Genomic DNA, 8,175 nt, shown 5'->3' with positions numbered 1-8,175 from the left:
TGCAGCTAGGGTGCTGGCAGTGACCTAGCTTCCTCCCACAGAGATACCAGCTGGGAGGTGTGCAGTGTGCATGCAGCCGCCTGTGGGGTGTTCTTGGTTCCGGGCCTGGGTGGCAGCCAAAGCAGTGTGACTCTGGAAGCAATGACAGCAGCAGCTCCCTCATGAGTTCAGCTCTGCAGTGTGCATGCTGGAGAGGCTCCCGTGCTGCAGCTAGAGCCTGTTTCTCTAACATCTCCAGTGAATTCCCTTCCTACTTAAACTAGCCAGACTGATCCGTGTTATCTTCAAGCAAGAATATGAAGTATGCAAACAAAGACACGTATGGAATGAGGAAACTACTGGGTGAAAGGTTAAGAGCCTGGCTGGGCAGGGCAGTGGTATAGCTGGGACCCAAACCCAGGGCCGTGAGACTACAGAGCCACATATTCCCCACCCTGGGTAGGTGCTGCAGAGGGATGGTCCTGCCTGATGGGATCCGTCCTATGGGCGGCTCACACTCTCAGCTGATCACTCAGTTTTCCTCCTTTTATGCTCATCCTGGGCAGAACATGGATTTCTTCTCCCTTTGTCAAATGTACAAGCTGAGAAGAATCTGCACACGGTGCCGGTGCCAAGGCTTTTGACCTTTTACCGGGACTGCTGTACTTTCCTCCTGCCTTGAGGAGTGCACGATGGGACGTGCGTTTGTATAAATGTTACTGTCACGCAATTCTGTATCCATCTCAGGAACGAGTGAGGGCTGAAGAACGGATGGGCAGAGACAACCTAAGGCTGTGGTCCCAGGGTTAGAGCTGTCCAGCGCCAGTGTCTCCTCCTCCGTGCCCCTGGAGTCAGATTTATGCCCTTTCACATCATGAAGATTCGCTCGCTGCAGAAAGGAAAACAGGGGCTCCTGTCCACAACTCAGGATCTGCTTTAATTAAATCAGCATCTTGTCCTGGGAGACAAAACAACTTGCCAGGAGCACTGAGCCAATGGCAGGGAAGTCGATCGCACAGAAGTGGTTTATCCACAGGCAGAGCCAGTGTGTTAGTGGTCAAGATGCAAGGTGTTTTCCTGTTGGATGTATTTCTCTGCATTTTCTAAGTCTGGTCGATCAATAGCTACAAACAGCTAAAATAAATGTCTGTCTCTGCTCCCTGTGCGCTCAGATGGAGAGATGGACTGCTGATTAGGTCGGGTTCCCATCAGGGGTTGCCGCTCTCAGCAGCTGCAGCCCACAGCCTCCCTGGATCCTCGCAGCAGCTTTGCATGTCACAGACTCTGAGTTTATGTCAGAGATTCAGAAACTGAGGCTCAGAGAGCCTGGGTGGGACACCATCAGCCAGAGTCTCAGAGCTGGTCACTGGCCTTGGGGACTTTGTAAGTGTCCGCTGTCTGCTATTATAGACAATGTTATTACATTGTCAGTGTTCAGGTGGGGAGTAGTAATAATCCTTAGGGGAGGAAACTGCCTGCCCAAGGTCACGCAGTCCATGCACGGCAGAGCTGGGACAGAAGCCGGCATGTGGATTGCATTGCCCTTGCCCTGAGAGCTCATTTGCCTGGACACCTTGGACACCAATGGGAGAGGGGCCGGAGAAACCAGGATCTGTATGTCTCTGAGAGGTCCCTGGAAGGAGAAGCAGGCTCCATCCCCAATCCTGTACCAAGGGCATCAATTTTCCACTTCGGAAGGACCTGCTCCCAAGGCTGTGGCTCTATTTTTAGCCTTGAATGCATCAATAAATGGAGCCTGGCAGAGCAGGCAACTCCTGGCTGCCTGATATTAAGAGGAGAGGAAGGGATCATTTATTAAGCACTTTCTGTGTGCAGGGCCTTATGTGGAGGCCTTCACATGGATCCTCTGCTTCAGGCTTCACAAGATTCCTACACAGTAGCTGCTATAATCATCATCATTTTATAAAATAAGGAAAATGAAGCTCAAAGAGTTTAGAGAACTTGCTTGAGGTCACACAGCTGATAAGCTGCAGAGCTGCAGAACCATGATCCAAATGCAGATGACGCTCAGGTCTCTGGGCTGCCCAGTCTGTGTCCTGTCTTCCTTTCCACCCACTCTAAAAAAGCATGTCCCAGACCACTGGGCAGCCTTCTTGGTGAAGGGCTGGGGGCAGGCCAGACAGCGTGCTAGTCTAGGGAGGTATTGGCACACAGGGGGAAGCAGTAGCTCCAGCTGGCTGGCTGGGAAATATCTCACTGAGGCAGAAGCCTGGACCTTGGAGTGCCCAGATGGAGGAAGGCTGGAAGGGCATGCAGGTGGAGGGCACAGCACAGGCAAAGGCAAGGAGGTGGGGTATGCAAGGCCCACTGGGGGACAGTGAAGAGTCTGGCAGGATTTGGGAGACAAGGAGAGCAGGCCGGGACATAGATTAGGGCAATTCCAAAAGATCTTGAATCCAAAGGGGTTTCTGAAGTGTGGAGGGGTTGTGAACAGAAAAGCCACAGAAAAGAAAAGCCACAGTGTCCCAGCTTGCAAGTGAGTGGATCTGAGAGAGAGCCTGGGGAGAAGTCTAGCCTGAGGCTAGTAATAAGATGGCCATTCATGAAGCACCTACTAAGTGCGTTGGGCACATGTTAGGTGCTTTTCAAACGCTATCAACTGATACCCATAGCAGGTGCTCAGCCAGTTAGTAGCTACCCATTCGGAGGCTGTAGCTGTCCCTTCTTGACAGATGAAGCGGATGCTTTGAGCAATCAAGTGACGGGAGTCTGAGTCTGGTTGATTCTAGATGGGAGAGTGTGTAATAGCAACAGTTTCAGGCAAAAGGACATTTATCTGATGCCAGGAATGGAGAAGATAAGATAGGGTCAAAGGTGATGGTGTAACAGAAAATGCCCTCTCCAGCCAGTATACTTCAGTTTGTTAGTTGCCCAGGTAATAGTTCCTGTCCCAGATCGGGTTGCTTCTGTTTCTTAGAAACGGCTGGTCACTGTGATGCATAGCTGGTCATTATGATGCACACTATATAAACCAATCCCCAACTGACAAGCCATTCTGCCTCTGGACTTCCTGCTTGCTTATCTCAAGAGATAAGCATGAGAGATCAGGGTCTGATATTCTGGGAATGATCCCGATCAGTGCCCATCCATGTAAATAAATCTGCCTCCAAATCCTGGGTGTCATTTTGGTGTTTCTGCTTGCCGTTGCAATGGAGAGGCAGAGTTTGTTCTCTTTTTTCCTTTAAATAAGTTTATTCACACACTCAGAGTTCTATCACTCTGGTTACAAAGCTTTTCTGGGGCCTGGCTGGAGAATAGACTCAAGCAGGGGAAAAGGCACTGTTTCTGAGGGTAGTGGGTGGAGGAGGCGGGAGAGGGCAGGGCCGAAAGTCCACAGTGCTCGGCAGCTCTGAGATCCAGGAATAAGAGGTAGGGGGCCAGGAGGAGGGAGTCTTAGTCTCAACTGCTTTCACAACTGACATCAGAGGGTCAAAGGTAGCCAAGGAGGCAGGAAATACACCCCCCCGCCACACACACACACAGCCAGGTATATGTCAAAATGTCAGATATAGAAGTCAACTAAAAGAGTTCGCAATGGCTAAAACTGGAATTGTTTGAACAACAAAATAAAGTAGCATTGGGTTACAGCCTAAGCGTAAAATAATCATCCATGATTTCACACTGATACAAATGAATAAACAGAGAATAAATGATGGAGAAGGAACAGATCTCCCCTGCAAAATTCCAAATAATTTATGTAGATTCTTCAGCCAAAAGGAGGAGGCACATAAATCTCCCCTGCTTAAGTGTGATCTGTGGAGGACATAAGTTATAATAATAATTTCCTCCCTAAGAGTTCCATATGGAAAGTGCTATGGGTGGGAGATGAGCAACCTTTCCAGTGGAGAAACCTGACCAACACTACCTCAACCAGGCAATCCACGTTGGCACCGACAGTGGTGTCATGTTCACACCATGTGCGTCCACCAGCAGCTTTTATCAGGGTGTCAGCAGCACCTCAGAAAAGGACCACTTGTCCTAAGCACAAGCATAACCACCTGCAGCAGCCACAGTTCCAGTTTCCTGCCTCCCACATCTGTCCATGTCCCTGTAGGATGAGGGACACAAGCTGAGGAACATCTGGCCATCTCCTTGGCTCCTTGGAGTCCAGAGGCACAGGGCATCTGGTGCCGGCAGCTGCAGCCCAGAACACAAAGGTGCAGCTGCATTGCAGGTGCTATCTCCAGAGTGCTCTGTAGAAGCCAGTGTCCAGCAGGTGTGACAATGATCTGCACCTCTGGGGCTGGTAGTACCCAGTGGCAGAAGGCATGATCTCCAGTACAAAGGAGCAGTAGTGTTTACAGGAGTCTCCGAGGGGTCAGAGCGATAGTGGCACCTCCAGTGTCTGTCGTTTGGGGGGACTGAACCTGAGGATGTGGAGCTCTGAGCCCTGTGCTCTGGAGCTTCTTGCCTGTGGCTTCAGGGTCTGTTTCTGCTTTTCCAATTCATGAGATTGACAGCAGCACACGAAGGACCTGGGAAGCATCTCCATCCCCTCTACCCTTGATTCCTTCTCATTTGGATGGAACTCTTTCCTGGAAATAACCTTTGCATGCCTCCTCCAACCTCCTCCAAGTCTCTTGCTCTGTCCTGTTGCAGCCCTGTTGTCCTACCCCTGATCCCCGGAAGTTTTACCCCCACCCAGTCACTCCCCTAGAGCCACCCATAACCTGGGGCTTCACGGTGGTCCCTTCCTTGGTCTTGTATTTCCAGGCTCTTCTGCAGCAATCAATACTCAACAGAGACCACTTGAAAAAATAAAATTTATTTCTATTTCTGAATTTCAAAGAAATGCAGGGAAAAAATATACGCTTACTGCAGGAAAGGAGCGAGAGAGAGACAGAAGAAAGAGAAGGAACAGTCAAAAATTGATCATTACAAAGTCTGGCAATACCAAGGGTCCCAGAAGATTGGGATTCAATGGGGTCCTCCGCACAGCTGACGGGGGCATAAATTAGCACAACTGCTCTGGAGCACAGCTGCACACTAATGCGGTTGATCATCCTCCACTTCTCCTATTACCTTTGTGGCCAGTGTCGCCTCCTCTCAGCTCTCCACTGGTTTAAGCCACAGCTGCAGCTCTCCTGACCCCCGGGGCCCACCTCAGCACAAGCTGCACGTCTCCGGAGCTGTGGGGTGGGAATTCGGTCCGAGCCCAGCCTGGAAGCATGGACCAGTCAGCATTCCAGGGGCTCTGCTTGTGCAACTGGGGCTCAGGAGCCGGTAGTTATAAAAGCCCAGGTCATCTGTCCTTCAGGCCCACAGTTCTGGGCCTCAAATCCCACCCCCAGCGGCGACTTTGATCTCTTCCCTCTCTCACTCTCCCTGCCACTTCACTCCTGCTCCCTGCGATGACTCCTCAAACAAACTCCCTGCATCCTCGCCTTCATCTCCAGCTCCGCTTTAGGGGAACCCAAACTAAGCCAACTGGGGTCCAGCCACTTCACTCCTAGCTCCATATACAAGAGAAACACTTATCACACATCAGGAGACATACTAGACTGTTCCCATCAGCACAAAACCTGGAAGTAACCCAGACAACCCCAAAGAAGACAGCCACATAAATTCTGGAGTCACATACAATGGAATATTGTACAACAGTCAGAAGGAATACGACGTGGATAAATGGGCCATTATGGATGGACTTAGTAGTAGGATTTTGAGTGATGAAAGTCAATCCCATATAGTCAACACAGTATCCTTTAAATGAAAGCAGGACAATAGAAAAGCATATGTATGTTCCTTTGGGAAACAGAGATAGAAATGATAAAACTACATGAGAAGGAAAGCGAAAGATCAGTGAACATAGAATTCAAGTTAGGGGTCACTTTGGGTGCATAAAAGTGGGGAGGATCATATTAGCAGATGTAAGTACTTTTTTTGGTGTTTTGAGACAGGATCTTGTTGTTAGTTCAGGCTGATCTCAAACGCACAGCAATCCTCCTGCTTCAGCCTCCCGAGGGCTGGGATTACAGGCATGCACCACCATGTCCAGCATAAATCCTCATAAGCATTTTATTTTTAATCCTGGGCAGTGGTTCCATGGATTTTTTATATTATTAAGAAAAATACATAAATACATGCATTACTAAACAATTTAAGGAGGGTCTTGTATGGGCCAATGTTGAAAATGTGGACTATAGACCCAAAGATTGCAATAAATCTAATTAATCCTATGTCCTTGCAGCCCAGTGAAAAAGTGAAAAATGAAAAATTCATAAAACCCCAAGAAAAATAAAAAATGACTACCCAGCGGTAACTCCAAACTATCAACATTTAATGAGTGTCTTATAAATTTCTCTATGAATAAATACATCGGCATGTGTTGTTTGTAAAATGGAGGTGATACTATGCACAGCTTTTAAAAACTTATAAGAAAGCTCACGTTATATTTATGCATTGTAGAGCAAGAAAAAAAAAACAGAAAAGCAACAAAGAGGGAGTGGAGCCACTGTTAGCATTTTAGTGCATTTCCTTCCCTTCCTTTCCTATGCTTAACATCACAGTGTGATACTTTGAAATACCCTTTAAAAACATTACCTCTCTCCATTTTAAAACTCTTAAAATAGAAACTCTGCAGTGGAGAAGATGGGAAAGCACTCTCCTCTAAGTGGTGAAGGTTAATATTGCCTGAAGCTGTCACACACCCCCGGAGGATGTAGCAGAAAGCACTTCCCTTCTGTGGTATTTTTTTCTAAAAACCCCTAAGACCAGTTTAATCAGTATGGGGAAGAATCTCAACTGGGGGAAACTCCAGTTGAGAAACACTACAAAACACCTGCCTGGTACTCCTCAGAACTGTGAAGGTTATGGAATTAATTACCCAGGCTGTACAGACCAACGAGGCTAAGGAGACTGGGTAGCTCCACGCAGCATGGCGCCCTGCCCTGGAGCCTGGAATGGATAAAGGACCCGAAGGGGAGACTGGTGAAATCCAAGTCAAGCTTGGAGCTGAATGGATTCTTAAGTACTGGTGTTGGTTTCTTTGTTGCAACAAATGTACCATGGAAATGTAAGATGTTAGCAATGGGGGAAGATGCATGAGGGGTATCTGGAACTTTAAAAACATATCTGCAACTTTTTATGGGCCTAAAATCATCCCAAAGTGAGTGATTTATTAGGGAAAACACTCCTCCCTTGGGCTCCGGGAAGCTCTGCCATTGTTCCCTACCTTTCTGCGGGTTTCTGTGGTGTGTGTGTGCGCGGGCGCTCGCATTTGCTAAATGATAGTCACCACTTAGGCACTAGGAATAGAGCAACCAAAAAGATGTTACGTTTTAGGTTTTAAAAAATGTTCCCTCCAAAGTCTCGTGTGCTCATCATTGTGGAAGACGATTAGATCAGAGGATCACTGGTTTCACGGGTGCGTTCATCCCTGGAAGAGTTTACAGCCGAATGTGCAGTGAGGAGGGAGGCAGTGCAGCGGGAGGAAGTCGGGCCCGGGGGAAGCTTCTGTCTCGGGCTTGTCCCTTTCCCCTGGCTCTCTGCTTCCCACCTGGCATGAAGCAAGCAGCTTTCCTCTGCTGGGCCCTTCTGCCATGATGTTTCTGTCCTGGAGTCAGCGGACCATGGACTGAAACCTCTGAATCCAAGAGCCGAAATAAACCTTTCCTCCTTTAACTTGTGTATGCCAGGTATTCATCCCAGTGATGGAGACATTACTAAGATACAGGGCCTGTCTGTTTCCTGTCCTTATGGGAATAAAGTCCAGAGCAGAGACTTTGGGCCAAGTTGGACTTGAGACTGGACATTAGTTCTGCTTCTCCCCAGCAGCCAAGCAAGTCACCTATTTGAAGCTCAGCTTTCCTCCTCTGTAGAAAGTGAACAGTGATACATACCTCAGAGTGGTGATCTGAAGATTAAATGAGATAATATATAAAAAAGTCCAGACCGAGAGTAAATGATCACTAAATATTTACTAAAGAAACTACCTGACACCTGGGTTCAGGTCTGCAGGCTCCCATACACTCTGTCTCTAGCTTTGCCTTTTCCATGGAAGGAGTTTCATGTAAGAAGCACCTGAGAGCAAAACAACAGATAAATCCTGGCAATAAACAAAATAAATATTAACTGCAAAAATTAAAGGATAATTTAATGTCAGCTAAAAGAAAGAAAAAAGGCAAAATTAAAATACCAAAGGGGTGGAGTGGGTGTCTGCAGGCTGGGGAATGAAAG

Source organism: Chinchilla lanigera, unplaced genomic scaffold, assembly GCF_000276665.1.
Source record: "Chinchilla lanigera isolate Chin_1 unplaced genomic scaffold, ChiLan1.0 scaffold00051, whole genome shotgun sequence".
Lineage (NCBI taxonomy): Eukaryota > Metazoa > Chordata > Mammalia > Rodentia > Chinchillidae > Chinchilla > Chinchilla lanigera.
This window is presented reverse-complemented; position numbering follows the sequence as displayed.